Raw genomic sequence first — 20,871 nt, 5'->3', positions numbered from 1 at the left:
CGGAAAAATAAGTTACAAGTCGTTTTTGTAAAGGTAGTCATTTCAGTCGAAAGAACGACGTCTAGATGACCATTTTAGAAAACATACTTCCACTTTGAGTTTAACCATAATTTTTGGATATAGTTTCATGTTCATAATAAAAATCATTTTCTCAGAATAACAACTTTTAAATCAAAGTTTATCATAGTTTTTAATTAACTAACCCAAAACAGCCCGCGGTGTTACTACGACGGCGTAAATCCGGTTTTACGGTGTTTTTCGTGTTTCCAGGTTTTAAATCATTAAGTTAGCATATCATATAGATATAGAACATGTGTTTAGTTGATTTTAAAAGTCAAGTTAGAAGGATTAACTTTTGTTTGCGAACAAGTTTAGAATTAACTAAACTATGTTCTAGTGATTACAAGTTTAAACCTTCGAATAAGATAGCTTTATATGTATGAATCGAATGATGTTATGAACATCATTACTACCTTAAGTTCCTTGGATAAACCTACTAGAAAAGAGAAAAATGGATCTAGCTTCAACGGATCCTTGGATGGCTCGAAGTTCTTGAAGCAGAATCATGACACGAAAACAAGTTCAAGTAAGATCATCACTTGAAATAAGATTGTTATAGTTATAGAAATTGAACCAAAGTTTGAATATGATTATTACCTTGTATTAGAATGATAACCTACTGTAAGAAACAAAGATTTCTTGAGGTTGGATGATCACCTTACAAGATTGGAAGTGAGCTAGCAAACTTGAAAGTATTCTTGATTTTATGTAACTAGAACTTGTAAAATATATGAAGAACACTTAGAACTTGAAGATAGAACTTGAGAGAGATCAATTAGATGAAGAAAATTGAAGAATGAAAGTGTTTGTAGGTGTTTTTGGTCGTTGGTGTATGGATTAGATATAAAGGATATGTAATTTTGTTTTCATGTAAATAAGTCATGAATGATTACTCATATTTTTGTAATTTTATGAGATATTTCATGCTAGTTGCCAAATGATGGTTCCCACATGTGTTAGGTGACTCACATGGGCTGCTAAGAGCTGATCATTGGAGTGTATATACCAATAGTACATACATCTAAAAGCTGTGTATTGTACGAGTACGAATACGGGTGCATACGAGTAGAATTGTTGATGAAACTGAACGAGGATGTAATTGTAAGAATTTTTGTTAAGTAGAAGTATTTTGATAAGTGTCTTGAAGTCTTTCAAAAGTGTATGAATACATATTAAAACACTACATGTATATACATTTTAACTGAGTCGTTAAGTCATCGTTAGTCGTTACATGTAAATGTTGTTTTGAAACCTTTAGGTTAACGATCTTGTTGAATGTTGTTAACCCATTGTTTATTATAACAAATGAGATGTTAAATTATTATATTATCATGATATTATGATATTTAATATATCTTAGTATGATGTATATACAGTTAAATGTCGTTACAACGATAATCGTTACATATATGTCTCGTTTCGAAATCATTAAGTTAGTAGTCTTATTTTTACATATGTATTTCATTGTTAATACACTTAATAATATATTTACTTATCATTTAACATAATTAACCAAGTGTATCAATATCTTAATATGATTCATATGTACTTAGTAAGACGTTGTTATAATGATAATCGTTATATATATCGTTTTCGAGTTTCTTAAATTAATAGTCTCATTTTTATGTATATAACTCATTGTTAAAATACCTAATGAGATACATACTTATAATAAAAACATGTTAACTATATATATAACCATATATATTTCATTGTATAGTTTTTACAAGTTTTAACGTTCGTGAATCACCGGTCAACTTGGGTGGTCAATTGTCTATATGAAACATATTTCAATTAATCAAGTCTTAACAAGTTTGATTGCTTAACATGTTGGAAACATTTAATCATGTAAATATCAATCTCAATTAATATATATAAACATGGAAAAGTTCGGGTCACTACAGTAACGTCTTCAAAACTTCGCGCAAATGGCATTCATGTTCGTTCATACTTTTTGAGTAGACAAGTATGTCGTCAATGAACACAATTACTGACTTGTCTAACATAGGTTGGCACACTCGGTTCATAAGATCCATGAATGCCGCCGGTGCATTCGTAAGACCAAAAGGCATTACTACAAACTCAAAATGCCCATAACGCGTTCGAAAAACCGTTTTCTCGATATCTTCCTCACGGACCCGCATTTGGTGATAGCCGGACCGTAGGTCTATCTTAGAGAAATACGTCGCACCTTGAAGTTGGTCAAACAAATCGTCAATCCGAGGCAATGGATAACGATTCTTGATCGTCACTTTATTCAACTCCCGGTAATCGATGCACATCCGCATACTACCATCCTTCTTTTTCACGAATAAAACCGGAGCGCCCCATGGAGAAGCACTCGGTCGAATAAAACCCTTCTCAAGCAACTCTTGGGTTTGATTTAACAACTCTTGCATTTCTGTTGGTGCTAAACGATAAGGAGTTTTAGCAATGGGAGTAGCTCCCGGAACCAACTCAATGCGAAATTTAACTTGTCTTTCCGCCGGAACACCCGGTATCTCGTCCGGAAAAAAGTCTTCGAATTCACTAACCACCGGAATTTCACGAATAGGTGGTAGCTCATCACGTGTATCAACAACATGGGCAAGAAAAACCATGCCACCACTAACAAGAAAACGACGTGCCCGTGCAAAAGAACATATCGGCACAAGTCTTCTTCGTTTATCACCGTGAATAATTAACTCTCCCCCACTAGGGGTATTCACACGAATAAACTTCTCATGGCATGCAATATCGGCTCTATTATGATCGAACCAATCCATGCCCACAACAATATCAAATTCGCCCAAAGTCATCGGGATGAGATCAATTTTAAAGTTTTCAGCACCAAAAACAACGTCACAATTCTTACATACATCAACCACTAGCACCGTCTTGCCATTTGCTATTTCGACTTCTACCGAACGACTTAACTTAGCTAACGGTCTATCAAGTTTAGGCACAAATTTTGGAGACACAAACGACAAATTTGCACCGCTATCAAAAAGAATCCTTGCCGGATTGGAATTAACCAAGAAAGTACCTGAGACAACTTCGTTGGATTGCTTGGCTTCGTCGTTAGTCATCAAATAGTTTCACCCTCGAGCCGTACCCGCCGTCTTCTCTAGCCTTTTAACATTATCGTTGTTCAAATCGGGACACTCTGACTTTCGGTGTCCTTCTTTGTTGCAATTAAAACAAGTGATTTTGGTCGACGCCTTGGTGCAATCACGGGCCATGTGTCCTCTTTGATTAAAATTATAACATGTGGGCCCAAAACACCTGGAAGCACCCTTCTTCACACTATTAATGCTTTCGGAGCCTTTCTTGTTCTTTTTATTGGAAAAGTTCGAATGACTCGAACCTTCAAACTTTCTTTTAGAAAAAGTGAAATCGCTTTTCCTTGGAACCTCTGGCTTAAAACCCCGAGCCAACTCAAACAACTCCTCAAAAGACTTAGCCATACCCCGACTAATCTTACCCTTCAACTCATCATTTAAAGTACGGTAGAAATCTTTCATTAATTTATGATCGTCAAAAACATATTCCGGGCAAAAGCGAATCTTTGCCAAAAAGGTAGACTTGAGAGTAACCAAGTCCATCGAACCTTGTTGCAAAATATGCAACTCATCCCGGATTCTATCAAGGTCGGAAGAAGTTCGATATTCTTGGAAGAATTCCTTCTTAAACTCCTCCCATGTCAAGCTCATGCATTGCTCTTCACCATATAAATTGATTTTGTCGTCCCACCACAACTTGCCTTCTTCACGTAGCATGATAGACCCATATCTCGTCTTCTTCTCGGGAGGACACTCCGCGGTACGGAACGCCCCCTCGATATCGAAAATCCAACAAGTGCTTTTCAATGGATCCCTCACCCCATTAAACATCGGAGGTTGAGTATCCTTGAAGTTTTTGTAGTGGGAGTCCCGTCTTCCTTCACCTCCTTCACCACGAGGATAAATGTTTCTAGCTTCAAGAGCCTCTTCGATAGTGGCCTTCATTCGTTCATTTATCAAATCGGTCACTTGTCCATCGATCGAATCTTGGAAGACCTTTCGGACATCCGTAAGAAAATCCGCTTTTAACTTTTTAAAGACGGCCTAAACCTTGGCCGAAAATTCGGGGTCCTCGCTTGTACCACTGATATCATTATCGTGTCTGTTTCTCGTCTTCATTCTATAAAACGGAAAGGGTTAAACCATGAACGAAAAGCATAACACGTAAGTATATACATGCGTACCACACTACCCCATCTTGCTCAACAATCATCGTACATTACTCGTTTGACACGATTTGCACCCATAACAACGGTAGCTAATCGTTGTTACGCGAGCACGTCGCATTAACTTGCTTGTACAACGTCCGTCTTGCCTGATGATTGCTAAACACAATACAAAACAATTAGCACAAGGTTAGTTCACATAAACCAAAGCACTAACAATTCCCGATTAGACCCAAAGTCCTACAAGTCCCGCATAAAGCGCTCACACAATAAAGCCCAAGTCTAGGCACCTATCTCAAGTCGCCTAAATCCCTTAGACCATGCTCTGATACCACTTGAAACAACCCAACCCGTATTCCATACGATAATTTTTTTTTTATATAATACACATTTACGCGCCAATTAAATATGTAAACCATTCCACAAGTTCCATTTAAACGTACATCAATTTAAATGTTTACAAAAGGCACGAAGGCCATTAATTAAGTTTTATACAAGTTTGACCCACTACAATGATAGTTTATAATCCAAACGACACTCGAGCACGGTTTGGAGCTAAACTACTCAAAACGTTAGGCCAAACTTCAAAAGCTATGCCAAAAGCACCCCCTGTCAACATAAACGGGAGACAACTAATCCAACCGTATGCCCTTACCCTTGTCCAAGCCGGAACCTATAAAATGATAAACAACGAGAGGGTAAGCAATGCTTAGTGAGTGCAACAATTATACATACATATATATAACCTATCCATTTGCAATCACAATACCAAATACCTCATACGAACTTGTAACTCAAATAGCATGTCAACATACCCGTAACACTAACAAGTCGTACATTATCACACCACTTCATTAGCATATACTCAACTCAGTATATATATAATATGCTAAACAAAAACAAAAAATCTCAATATGGTTAACCAATAACGCTATGGTGCTACCGGCTCGTGGTTCACACCATACGCTTTTGAGTCATACTCGTTTATAGTGCTACCGGCTCGTGGTTCACACTCGATGCTACCGGCTCGTGGTTCACATCTTAGTTTATAGTGCTACCGGCTCGTGGTTCACACTCGATGCTACCGGCTCGTAGTTCACATCTTAGTTTATAGTGCTACCGGCTCGTGGTTCACACTCCATCCCACACATGTTATGGCACTATCGGCACGTGGTTCATACCATAACATTCACAAATAAACACGCCATATACATGAACGCATAATTATTCCACCCACCTTGTCACAAGGATGATGATTTAGCGCTTCCGAGCTTCAACGCAATGTACCTAAATCATTAAGTACACATTCAATTTCACAACTAATGGGATTAACCACAATACTCCCACTTGAGCATTTAATGACCCAATTTGCATTAAATGACTCAACTACTCACAACCGCCCATAAATGGCCAAGACTCGACTTTAATCACTAAGACTAGTAAATTAAAGTCTATTAACTTCAAGTAACACAAAACTTAGGGTAATCCATACCCATTTCATCTAATTGGGTCAACTAGTACATTTTAACCCATTTTATATCACTTAAACTCACAATCAAGTCAAACTTACCCATTAACACTTCTTTCATAAATCTTAAAGTGTATTAGTGACTAACAACACCAATTGACACTTACAACCTCAAATCACAATGCCAAAACCCTAGATTGTGGCTATTAGGGTTTTATTACAACAACACAACCCAAACTCACCCATTTTACCCTCAAATGGGTCATGCAAATCTCTAGTAACCAAAACCCTAGCCATTAACCAATTAAAACTTAAATCACAAGGTTGTAAAAGTAGCGCATGTATTCTCAGTCCCAAAAATGTAAAGAGTAAAAGGGAGCAAATGAACTCACGCATATAAATATTGTAAAACAGTCTTTAAAACAGTGCATGTATTCTCAGCCCAAAAATATAAAGAGTAAAAGGGAGCAAATGAACTCACCTAATGTATTTTGTAGTAAAAATACATAGGACGACATTGAACAAGTATAGGGTTGGCCTCGGATTCACGAACCTATATCATTTGTATATATATTAATACATATACTCGTAATCGAATAAATCTATTTATTGTTAGTAATGTATTTGTTATATTAATACTTTGTAAGTTTTATTATTTATTTATGTATTTTCATTTTATATATAAAGAGATTTTTTTAATATAGTTAAGTTATGTAATAAAAGTTTATTTTTGTGTATAAAATCTTTATTTTTATACTTATAACTTTAATAACGTCATTAATACCTTTATCTTCATAATAATAATTATATTACTGGTAATAATATTAATATCTAATAATAATATAATAATAATATTTAGTATTAACTAGTGTTCGAACCCTCGCTTCGCGCCGGGGTTCGGTTTTCAATGTAATATATTGCGTTTAGTTTGTAAAATTATTTCGTGGCTAACGATGATATCGTTGAAGCGCAACTCGAGTCGAACTAAAAGGTATAATCCGTGAAAGATTTAAATGTTATTTTAAATTAACAATATATGCACATCTCCGCATTTCACTATGAAATTGTCAACTTTTAAAAATTTAACGCAAAATCGACGTGTATGAAAAGTACCTCAAATATTTAGCGTTTTTTAAAAAGCGTCTATATTGCGTATAGTTAGTGACAGTGTGCTCCTAAAATTATTTCGAGTTTAACGATGGTGTCAGAAAAATTTAACTTGTTGCGAGTGAGAAGATATGGCCCGTTGAATATTTGGGTGGAGTTTATTTAAATTTTTTTTTTTTATGAAAATGAGTATTTTACACTATACCCCCTGTTTGGGGGGTCGATTTTAATATTTGAACAAACTATGGGGCCTTTTTTTAAAAAAAAGTGGAAAAGGGGAAAAAAGTGAAAGGATGAAAGCGCCCCTGGTGACTATTAATCGTTTTTGTCTATTAGGTAGTATATAAAGTATGTGGTCGTTTTATAATGAATGAGAAGTTTAATGGTTAAAGTATAAAATGTTAAAAGTTTGTGGTAAGTTTATAAAAACCATAAAGTTAACGATTATATATTTTGGGGCTAAAATGTAGGTAAGTAAAAAATTGGGGATAGTTTATAAAACTTGTGAGGTTTACTATTCACTTTGGCTATGTCTTTTAGATATATAGATAGAATAATCTTAATAATACCAATAATAATAAACATAATACTTATATTAATAGTAAAAATGAATATAATAATAATAATATTAATGGTAATGATAATAATATTTCCTATAATAATAACAATACTTATATAATAATAATGATGATAATAATAATAAATATAAATACTACCTTAAAGGAAAAGCTTCAAAAATAAACTATCGCTGCCCGGGCTCGAACCCGCGACCTCCCACTAACCTAAAACCACATCAATCCACTCCTCTGTTTCTATTTTTGCTGATCAAAATAGCTTCTACTTAAATATAAATCGTGTCATCTGGATCATCTTAACCCAACTACAAAAACGGCCCAACAAGTGATTTGATCTCGGCCCAACTGAATAAACTACCATGGCCCAACGAAATATAATTACAGCAGCCCAAGGAAAATTATTACGGCCCAATCAACACTTGAATTTGTATTCTGGTAATTCACGAAGTAGACAGGAGTCGAAGAAAGAAGGGGAAAAAAATAACATAGGAGGGATTCGGTTTTAAATTCCTTATCATTCCTAACATCATCGTCTTAATCATCAATATCATTTCAGATCTTTATCATCAACGAACTTCGTTTATCATAGTGATTTACTCGTACATCATCACCTCATCCTCTTCATTATCATAATCATTTTTTTTTTACAGAATCCTCATCATCTTTGTGATTCTTGTTCGAAGATAGAAGCAAGAAAACAGATTGATCGAGTCTTCACATCATACATATCATCATGATCACGTCACCATCACCATGATCGATTGTATCATTTTCATCCTCACGAAATCTTGTTTTTCCATTATTATCATCGTACAGAAATAGGATGCAATGAGTAGTAGCCATAATAATAACGTTGCCAACGAATTACACGGATCGTTTAAGATCTACATAAAATGCGTAATTTTGTTATTCTTTATCGTTACACTATAACATCCTCTTCATATCATCTCGTTATATTATGTATCATCTTAATCGATTCTTTCAACCTTCATCGTCATTCGTTTATCATCAACATTGTGCATTTGATAAACACAACAGTGAATCACGAACCTTTTCTTCACATTTGTCTTCAACAAGAAATAGAAAAGAAATAGAAATGTGCGGTAACAGTGACAACCATAACTACAAATGGGTTTTCGAAAATTAATACAATAACCATAAAGTGATCGAAAGTGGTGAAAGGTTGGGGTTGTACATCACGGTATTGGAGATGGAGATCGTGGTGGTGATGATTGTGGTGTTTTAAACAGATAAAAGTGGCGAGTGGGTTGGACTTACGATGATGGAGTGGAAATGGTGGTTTGGGTGATGATCGTTGAGTGTTGGTGGATGAAGGTGATCGAAGGGTGGTCGTGGGTTCCCTAAAACGATTATCATGAAAGTTGATGGTAGTTATCAAGGTGTCGGTTATGGTGGCTCGTTGGTGGTGACCGGTGATGTGTATGGTGTAGGGTGGCGAAGCTCAATGGTGATGGTTCAACGAATTGGTAAATAAAATGGTGGTGGTTTTGTCAAAAAGAAACAAGGAGATATATATGTGTGTATATCTAATAGGCATGTATGAATTTTATATTGAAGGAGTGAATGATTAAAACAATGAGCTGTGCCACTTTCACTTCAATAATTAAAATCACGGGCATAATTACCAATAGTATGCCGACACAATTGTGAATATTATATTGTACCCGGTTGTTAAATCAGTGGCGGATAAAAAGGTCTCAGAAAAATCTCAAACTTTTAAATTAAATGTCTTTATTTATTTAGATCATTATGGTATAAAATTTAGTCATTTATTTAATAAATAAAAAATACATCAACTGTCCCTCTTATTTATGAGTAAAATATAAAAAGTGTTAAAATTAAATAATTAGATCCTAAATATACTTTTAATAAGCCTATAACTTATATAACTCATTTTCGGATCACCGTTTATTTTAAAATGATATAAGTTTGATTTTAATTTACTTATTATTGATCAAATAACAATTGAGCGTTATTGTTTCTTACAAAATAAATTCAAAACTATATATATATTCATTATACATTATTTACATATATAGCTATATTCTAAATAATAGATATTATATATTATTTTATTTTACATTATTAATTCTAACAATTACGTCATATAATATTTTAATTTATATTTCAAATTCATATATTTTTAAATATATGTATCTATTTACAAATAGTGGTTCGTGAATCATCGAGAGCAGTCGAAGGGTAAATGTATACATGAAACAGTTCAAACTTTTTGAGACTCAACCTTACAGACTTTGCTTATCGTGTCGAAACCATATAAAAATTAAGTTCAAATTTAGTTGGAAATTCCCGGGTCATCACAGTACCTACCCGTTAAAGAAATTTCGTCCCAAAATTTGAGTGAGGTGGTCATGGCTTACAATAAAAATGTTTTCATGACCAATATGAGTTGATAATTAGAGGTTTATCATTATTGAATAATAATGATAAAAGAATTCGATTACTTGAAGCGTATGAGTGAAGCTATTGCAAAAGATTGAAATAGGAAAAGTAAAGATTTGTCTTAACTTTTGACAGAGTCAGGGTTGAATTCCGGAATTCAAGGCATTTAAAGAAAATCTTCGAATCTATAAGATTTGATTCTTCGGTAAATAAGGAAATCAGGATCTCTCTAATTAAATGTGGAGATCTGCCTTGATTACTCTATCTGACATTTCCATTATAATTTAAACTCTTCCGTTCCATTATTCTCATCATTCCTATACTTTCTTTCTTAGTTCATACATCCAAAAGATTTTGAAAATGCTTAATCCAGTTCTAATCCTTGATATTTTCCTAATTATCCTTTCTGTCATTCTTCTCTTTAATCTTCCACCAGAAGAATCTGTTTACTTCTACTATTACCTTAGGATGATACTATTCTTAATTCTACCGTGTCTTTATATTGTTATTCGTATTAATATCCACGGTTTGTAATCTCCATTTTGTTATTGAGCTTTATATTTTCTCTTATATTTCGGTGTTCCTGCTTCTGTCTCCTATAATAATTGTCATCCACAGTTAATGCTCTCTCTTATTGGCTGCGATTTATACCTCTTTTCTATTTCGGAGCTTCATGCTTTTGTTTTCTTTTCGCAAGTATTGGTCAAGAATTTGTAGGTATGGAGTTCCGAATGAACTTAATGTTCTAAGCAAGAAAGAACGAAATAGCACGATTTGATTTGTCAAATTACCAGAATCACTGAGAATAGAACTATCAAGAATATATTTTTTTGATATGTTCAGAAGTTCATCAGAATGAAAGAGTTATGTAACATGACACATGATGATGTTATAATCTGTGAATCATCATGTTCCATTTAGAAACTCAACATGACTTTTTGTAATATAATCACGTTGATCAAGTGTCATTATATTATACTAACTCATGCATCAGTTCCCAACATTACTTCCATAATATTCATATTTTAAGCTCGAAAGTTTACAGAATATAGAAACTAACATGTGACGATCGCTACAAATCCATATGGACGAACACGTCATTCATTGATTTCATTGCGAGGTATTTGACCTCTATGTGATACGTTTTGTAACATTGCATTCGTTTGAAAAGGTATTTCATAAATGAATATATAAATTCCAGGTTTTTTTTACATCTGATGATTCCTACGTATAGACAATCACCATTTAAATGGTTTACAATAATACATCTGTTGACAATACAGTCAAAATAAGATACATGGTAATGGTTTGATGAATGCAAGTTTCTTGTATATAGCATGTATGACTCCAAGCACATAACTTGTATCACGTATGAGCAAACAGCGGAAGACTTCTAGAAACCTGAGAATAAACATGCTTCAAGTGTCAACACAAAGGTTGGTGAGTTCATAGTTTTAATATTACACATAATCCGTATATCAATGTGGATTACAAAAGTTCAGTTGTTTTATTCAAAACGTTTATCATTATGTTTTAAATAAAAGGTGGATCACAAGATTTCAGTTGTTTCATCCGAAACGTTTATCAAAATATTCTACGAAATTGAGCACCCTGGTAACTAAACTTAACGTATATATAATTTGTACCCTTTGTATAATCATCTTAATAACACACGCAAACCAACGTGTATGCTTCTCAAATAGCATACGTCCGTTTAAAGGCTAGCGCTCTAGCTCGGACGGGGATGTCAAGCCCTATGGATCCATATACTACTACTCGCGCCCACCAGTTCTTATAACTGGCAGTTACTAGTTACCAAAGCTAAGGGATTTTCGGTTCAAACTCGGTGTAGAATTTAGTATGTACTTGTATCCATTGCGTTTAAAATAAAGTGCATGTATTCTCAGCCCAAAAATATAGATTGCAAAAGCAATTAAAAAGGGAGCAATGAAACTCACGCATATAAATATTGTATATCGGTTAATAAAGCATTTGCATGTATTCTCAGCCCAAAATGTAAAGAGTAAAAGGGATCTTATGAAACTCACACATATAAATATTGTATATCGGTTAATAAAGCATTTGCATGTATTCTCAGCCCAAAATGTAAAGAGTAAAAGGGATCTTATGAAACTCACAGTTTAATATTGATATACAATATTGCAGGAAAACACGTAGACGCATCGGAGATGATAAACACGAGGTTTGATTCACAAAAATACTCCCGAACATTACCCATAATTTCCTTGGCAATAACCCATATTTTCCTTAGCTCTAGCTCGCTCGGAAACTCGTTTTGAAAATTACTTGGACAGCACTCCGTCGTAATATTTTTTGTACATTATTATTTTTGTATCGCAAAAATAATAACACTAATAATAATAAAAAAAATAATAAGATTAATAATAATCTTATTAATAATAATAATAATAATAATAATAATAATAATAATAATAATAATAAATAATAAATAATATCGGAGTATATATATATTTGTGTATGTGTGTGATTTAAATCGAGCGAAAACACTGAAATTTATAGATGTGGCCTGAAATCTGGAGTCATGCGACTCGCATGGAAATGGCCTTCTGGCCATGCGACTCGCATGAGGACCAGGGACAGCTCACATTGTTTTGGCTCCTAGCTTGTCGACATAATATAAAATAAATATAAATATAATATATATAATTTAAATTAATTAATTATATATTATATTAAATTCACGTGCATAGTTGACTTGTAATTTTTGTTCCGATAAGTCGTACGTTGTCACTCGACTTATGTCCCGGTTCCGGTTTTTCGAACGCCCTTTCGTACGCTGAGAAAACTTGTACTTTACGTTTCGTGAATCGTACCTTTGTCAAAATATAGTCTTAAATCATCCATAAAATATACCACTGTAGCAAAGTTATTTTCACTGTAGCAATTCACTGTAGCAAAGTCAATTTCACTGTAGCAAATAGTGATTTTCAAAAACACTGTAGCATTTTGAGTAATGTGGCAATTTGAAAACACTGTAACAAATTAGTGTTTAACTGGTTCATCTTAAACGCTTTAGTTAACTTATCTAAATATCAATTGAATCAATAAACGAATGTTACTATCGTTTATTATATATATGTATATATCTTTTTAATATACATAAATCAGTTTTTAAATACACATTGGAAGTTATTTATAAATAAATTTTAATAATAAATATTTCAACTTATCATATACATTCAAATAGATATTTAAACCAATAAGTTTAATGTACGGTATCAAACAATTAATACATTGTTACCTTTTCATGTTATAGTATATATGTATCTATTTACATATAATTGTTCGCGAATCGTCGAAAACAACCGAAGGGTATTTAAATATATAAAAGTAATTCAAAAATTTTGAGATTCAGTTTTACAGACTTTGCTTATCGTGTCAGAAATGTTAATCATACAAAGATTAAGTTTAAATTTAGTCGAAATTTCTGGGTCATCACAGTACCTACCCGTTAAAGAAATTTCGTCCCGAAATTTGAGTGAGGTCGTCATCGCTAACAATAAAAATGTTTTCATGACGAATATGAGTTGATAAATAGAATTTTATTACCGTTGAGTAATATGGATAAAACAATCCAATTACTCAGAGCTTATAAGAGAAGTTATCGTAATAGAGTGAAATGGAGAATAGAGATGCGTCTTATCTCTTGATGTAGTAACGATTGATTTCCGGATTTTAAGGAATAGAAAATCTTCATAATTTTAATAAGATTTGATTTTTCGGAATTTGCGGAAATTAGGATTTTCTTTGATTAAATGCGTAACCTGCCTCTATTGCTGCGTCCGATATTTTGCTATAAATTGACCTCTTCCGTTTCATTTATTTTCAACACTCCTATAATATTCTTTATTATTTCATACATCCCAACAGATTGTGAAAATGCTTAATCCAGTTCTGATTCTTGATATTTTCCTGGCTATCGTATCCTTCATTCTTCTTTTTCATCTACCACCAGAGGAAGTTATTTTCTTCTACTATTACCTTGGGGTTATAGTGTTTTTCATTCTCCCGTGTCTTTATGTTGCTATACGCATTGATATACACGGTTTGTAATTTCGGGGTTGTTATCGGGCTTTATATTCTCCATTATATTTCGGAGCTTCAAGCTTTCGTTTTCTCTTCCCGACCTTAAGTCAAGCGAATAATGGTCCAGAATTCATAGGTATGAATTTTAGAATAAACATAATTAATGTTCTAAGAAAGAAACGGTAATGGCACAATCTGACTTGTCAAATTACCAGAATATCCGGAAAAGACCGAATCATCAAGAAATATATTTTCTTGATATATTTAGAGATTATATAGAATGAAAGAGTTATGTAACATGGTTTATGATGAGGGTGTGATCTGTGAACCTTTGTCACGTTCCATTAGAAACTCAACATGACTTACTGTAATATAATCACGTTGATCAAGTGTCATTATATTATACTAACTCATGCTTCAGTTCCCAACACTACTTCAAAAACATCCATTTTTCAAAATTTTCAGAAATTAGAAACTAAAATAGTTTCTTTTATGATGTAACACAGATAGCGTGAAGAGATAAATAATTTCGGATGATAATAGTTATGAAGATATCTTCAAAAATATCGAAGATATTTATAATGAAAAATATGATAATATCTTTAGAATTTCTAATATCGAAGGATGATGAAGAATATTGTCCGTAGGGGTTTAGTATCAGGAGCAAGGTATTCGTTAATGACTTCAGCAGATACTGAATCATTTGTATTCTTTGAAGGCAGGTTTAGTCTTTGTGATTTATCCACAACCCTCCTTCATACTTTGCTCAATCCGTTTTCCAGTTTCAAACCTTCTCTTTTTCTCAGCTTTACCACCATATTATTCTTTATCATCAAACTTTTGACTGTTAAGGTCGTTTACAGTTTTTGCTGCTTCATCAGCATTGTTCCAATTTCAGAGAACTAGTTTCATAGTTTGGGGTGTTTTTCAAAAACTTCACATTCGAAGTATGTAATTCGAGGAGGTAGACGTTATATGTACACATATAACTGTTGGCGTAGACGTGCTGCAAGATTTCAAAATACTGATTGCAAATTCCCGATAGTTGGAATGGCAACTATTGTTACAAGATGTGGATGAGTACATGATAGGGTTTCAATGTATATATAATGATTTCTGGAGAGTTTCAAATAGCAGAGTGACAGAGTCGCTGGTACATTTACTGCTAATATGGTGGAACATAAAAGGTTCCCCAGTAACAAAAACGTATATGCCAAAGTTATAAGTCTGAAAGGTCGTCGTTGACTAGTTGAATGGGTGATAATACTGGATACTTTTAAAAAGGAATTGCAAGGTTACTTTCAGTAATAATAATGCCGAAGGATTTATCACAGATACGTGTTAAAGTTTTACTTAGGTTTCGAGAGCTTTCCAGATATATGATTATAAGTACAAATCTTTCTTCTCGTAGATATCGTGTAGTTGGTTTGTCTTCTCGTTTGTTCATTAGTTGAAGTGTTTCCAAGAATTTCGATGGGTTTGAACGCAAAATATAATCATATGATGTTCTAGTACTGTTCTGAATTCAAAGCATGGGTTTCGAAGCATGGTTTTGAAAGATGTAGGAATCTAAGAGTGATGTTTTTCGTTTAATCTTGACTTGGATTCTGATCTATCGAAATCAGAATATGAAATTGAATGAAAATGGTTATTCTGCGATGAACAGATACGTATATCTATAGGTTTGAGCAGTATAGTTAATGATTGCTGAATCAGAATTGAAGAATGTATAGTGTAACATATTAATGTGGAATTTATATATTTCTAGGGTACTACCTACCCGTTAAAATATTCTCATCATTAACAGTTTGTACAAAAGGATTTTCAATTACAATCTTTATGAAAATATATGTATGTATATTTCCTTCAGATGTAATATAGATTTAATGAGTTATTAAACTCATTTGATTTTCGGTTGGAACTAGAAACGAATAATCTCTTCTATATTAAAGATTACATAATCGTCGCAGGATATTTCTCCAATGAAGTTATGAATCAATACTTCATCATTTATGGTTATTAGTATTCTTCGGTGCCTACGGTGCATATGAGGTTGATACTCGTGGAACAAATTGTAAGGTTAAGGTTTACGGTGCGGATGTTGTTGTTGGTGGTACTGGTTCTGTTGTTGGTTGTGCTGCTGGTTCTGGTGGTGCTACCGGTGTTGCCTGTGATGCCTGCAAATTGTGCATCATATTCTCCAAAGCCACAACTCGAGCGCGAAGCTCGTTAACTTCTTCTATTATTCCGGGATGATTGGCGGTTGGTACGAGAGGATGAATAAAGTTTAAAATTCTAGTTATCATATAATCGTTGCGAAATATCCTGGAAATTAGGGTAAAGATAGTGTTTCGAACGGGTTCGCCGGTAAGTGCCTCAGGTTCCTCACCAAGAGGTGAATTCGGTTGGTGGAAAGGATCGCCTTCCTCTTGTCTCCATTGATTAAGTTGATTACGAACCCATCCCCAATTCATCCAGAATTGGTGATGACTGATTGGTTGATTCATTCCGGTTACACTGCTTTCGGAACTCAGGTGGAAATTCATATCGGAATCCGAAGAACTCGAATTACTTGCAGAATTCATCTTACACGGTTAGATAAATAATTTTCGATGTGAAATGATTTTCGGATATCGGATGATATTTTAATTACATAGAATACCTTTATATAGTACAAAGGATCCGTAAATTATGGAGAAACTTTCGGAAACTGTCAAGTAAAGGTAACAGTAACAGATACGCTAAGATATTCATTTTGTCTATACACTACTCATGCAATCCATGCAATAAGGTGTGTCTAGACTACAAATGATAAGCAGGTAATTTTCCACACAAGGAATGATAAGCAGGTAATTTCTAACAAAAAAATTATAAGCAACAACTTTTATCATGCAGACATGGTCGAAGTCCAGGCTCACTAATGTATCCTAACAATAACCGGTTAGACACACTAATGCAAATTCTGGTTCGCTAAGACCAACGCTCTGATACCAACTGTGACGATCGCTACAAATCCATATGGACGAACACGTCATTCATTGATTTCATTGCGAGGTATTTGACCTCTATGTGATACGTTTTGTAACATTGCATTCGTTTGAAAAGGTATTTCATAAATGAATATATAAATTCCAGGTTTTTTTTACATCTGATGATTCCTACGTATAGACAATCACCATTTAAATGGTTTACAATAATACATCTGTTGACAATACAGTCAAAATAAGATACATGGTAATGGTTTGATGAATGCAAGTTTCTTGTATATAGCATGTATGACTCCAAGCACATAACTTGTATCACGTATGAGCAAACAGCGGAAGACTTCTAGAAACCTGAGAATAAACATGCTTCAAGTGTCAACACAAAGGTTGGTGAGTTCATAGTTTTAATATTACACATAATCCGTATATCAATGTGGATTACAAAAGTTCAGTTGTTTTATTCAAAACGTTTATCATTATGTTTTAAATAAAAGGTGGATCACAAGATTTCAGTTGTTTCATCCGAAACGTTTATCAAAATATTCTACGAAATTGAGCACCCTGGTAACTAAACTTAACGTATATATAATTTGTACCCTTTGTATAATCATCTTAATAATACACGCAAACCAACGTGTATGCTTCTCAAATAGCATACGTCCGTTTAAAGGCTAGCGCTCTAGCTCGGACGGGGATGTCAAGCCCTATGGATCCATATACTACTACTCGCGCCCACCAGTTCTTATAACTGGCAGTTACTAGTTACCAAAGCTAAGGGATTTTCGGTTCAAACTCGGTGTAGAATTTAGTATGTACTTGTATCCATTGCGTTTAAAATAAAGTGCATGTATTCTCAGCCCAAAAATATAGATTGCAAAAGCAATTAAAAAGGGAGCAATGAAACTCACGCATATAAATATTGTATATCGGTTAATAAAGCATTTGCATGTATTCTCAGCCCAAAATGTAAAGAGTAAAAGGGATCTTATGAAACTCACACATATAAATATTGTATATCGGTTAATAAAGCATTTGCATGTATTCTCAGCCCAAAATGTAAAGAGTAAAAGGGATCTTATGAAACTCACAGTTTAATATTGATATACAATATTGCAGGAAAACACGTAGACGCATCGGAGATGATAAACACGAGGTTTGATTCACAAAAATACTCCCGAACATTACCCATAATTTCCTTGGCAATAACCCATATTTTCCTTAGCTCTAGCTCGCTCGGAAACTCGTTTTGAAAATTACTTGGACAGCACTCCGTCGTAATATTTTTTGTACATTATTATTTTTGTATCGCAAAAATAATAACACTAATAATAATAAAAAAAATAATAAGATTAATAATAATCTTATTAATAATAATAATAATAATAATAATAATAATAATAATAATAATAATAATAAATAATAAATAATATCGGAGTATATATATATTTGTGTATGTGTGTGATTTAAATCGAGCGAAAACACTGAAATTTATAGATGTGGCCTGAAATCTGGAGTCATGCGACTCGCATGGAAATGGCCTTCTGGCCATGCGACTCGCATGAGGACCAGGGACAGCTCACATTGTTTTGGCTCCTAGCTTGTCGACATAATATAAAATAAATATAAATATAATATATATAATTTAAATTAATTAATTATATATTATATTAAATTCACGTGCATAGTTGACTTGTAATTTTTGTTCCGATAAGTCGTACGTTGTCACTCGACTTATGTCCCGGTTCCGGTTTTTCGAACGCCCTTTCGTACGCTGAGAAAACTTGTACTTTACGTTTCGTGAATCGTACCTTTGTCAAAATATAGTCTTAAATCATCCATAAAATATACCAATGTAGCAAAGTCAATTTTTACTGTAGCAATTCACTGTAGCAAAGTCAATTTCACTGTAGCAAATAGTGATTTTCAAAAACACTGTAGCATTTTGAGTAATGTGGCAATTTGAAAACACTGTAACAAATTAGTGTTTAACTGGTTCATCTTAAACGCTTTAGTTAACTTATCTAAATATCAATTGAATCAATAAACGAATGTTACTATCGTTTATTATATATATGTATATATCTTTTTAATATACATAAATCAGTTTTTAAATACACATTGGAAGTTATTTATAAATAAATTTTAATAATAAATATTTCAACTTATCATATACATTCAAATAGATATTTAAACCAATAAGTTTAATGTACGGTATCAAACAATTAATACATTGTTACCTTTTCATGTTATAGTATATATGTATCTATTTACATATAATTGTTCGCGAATCGTCGAAAACAACCGAAGGGTATTTAAATATATAAAAGTAATTCAAAAATTTTGAGATTCAGTTTTACAGACTTTGCTTATCGTGTCAGAAATGTTAATCATACAAAGATTAAGTTTAAATTTAGTCGAAATTTCTGGGTCATCACATAACAGTTTCTATATGATGTAACACTGATAGTACGAAGAGATTAATTATTTCAGATGAGAACAGTTATGAAAATATCTTCAGAAATATGGAGGATATTTATAATGAAAGATACGATGATATCTTGAAATTTCTAATATCAAGTACGGTTGGTTCATCCTTTTGATAGTACGGTTGGTTCAGAAATATGGAGGATATTTATATATGCATAAATCTTTCCTTCCGTAGATGAAGTACGGTTGGTTCATCCTTTTGATTATGGTGTTTTTCAAGATTCGTGAAAGGTTTGAACGCAGATTGTAATCGTCAAGATACAAATGAGGTTTAAGATGAAATCAAGTGGCAAACTTAAAAAAAATGTTTAGTTTCATATGTTATAATCAATATTTTAATTCATTTTAATTGTCCAACGTCATTAGTCCACAGTCGATAGTCCACAGTTAACAGTCCAATAATTCATATATAATTTAATATATAATATTCGAATTAATTAATACGTATCGTGACCTGTGTACATGTCTCAGACTCGATCACAACTCAAAGTATATATATTATTATAGAATCAACCTCAACCCTGTATAGCGAACTCTAGCATTACAGCATATAGAGTGTCTATGGTGATTCCAAATAATATATATGTAACATCCCAACCCATATGCAATCGAAATATGCAAAATAAAAAATAAAAAATATTTGTACAGCATAGTGGCGTGGCGCGCCACTTACCTGCGCGACGTGCCAAAATGGCCTGTCCAACTTTTCCTTTTTTGTGAAAAAGATCGCCCACTTCCCGACATATTTAGACGAAACGCTTTTAACAACATATTCCAATATGTAAAACTAACACGATTCAAACATAAAACAAGTTTTACAAAGCGAGGCCCACATCGAGTTTAATACATAACGTGAGTTTCGACCGCAAAAAGTTTAAATACCAAACGACCCTACGAGCATGGTGTTTGGGGTTAAACTGAAATGTCCCGTTCTTATTGATTAAAAACGTTCCATATTAATTGATTTCGTTGCGAGGTTTTGACCTCTATATGAGACGTTTTTCAAAGACTGCATTCATTTTAAAACAAACCATAACCTTTATTTCATCAATAAAGGTTTAAAAAGCTTTACGTAGATTATCAAATAATGATAATCTAAAATATTCTGTTTACACACGACCATTACATAATGGTTTACAATACAAATATGTTACAACAAAATAAGTTTCTTGAATGCAGTTTTTACACAATATCATACAAGCATGGACTCCAAATCTCGTCCTTATTTAAGTATGCGACAGCGGAAGCTCTTAATAATCACCTGAGAATAAACATGCTTAAAACGTCAACAAAAATGTTGGTGAGTTATAGGTTTAACCTATATATATCAAATCATAATAATAGACCACAAGATTTCATATTTCAATACACATCCCATACATAGAGATAAAAATCATTCATATGGTGAACACCTGGTAACCGACATTAACAAGATGCATATATAAGAATATCCCCATCATTCCGGGACACCCTTCGGATATGATATAAATT

The sequence above is a fragment of the Rutidosis leptorrhynchoides genome, chromosome 1 (genome assembly GCF_046630445.1).
Source record: "Rutidosis leptorrhynchoides isolate AG116_Rl617_1_P2 chromosome 1, CSIRO_AGI_Rlap_v1, whole genome shotgun sequence".
In the NCBI taxonomy this organism is placed as follows: Eukaryota; Viridiplantae; Streptophyta; class Magnoliopsida; order Asterales; family Asteraceae; genus Rutidosis; species Rutidosis leptorrhynchoides.
Note: the sequence above shows the minus strand (reverse complement) of the source record.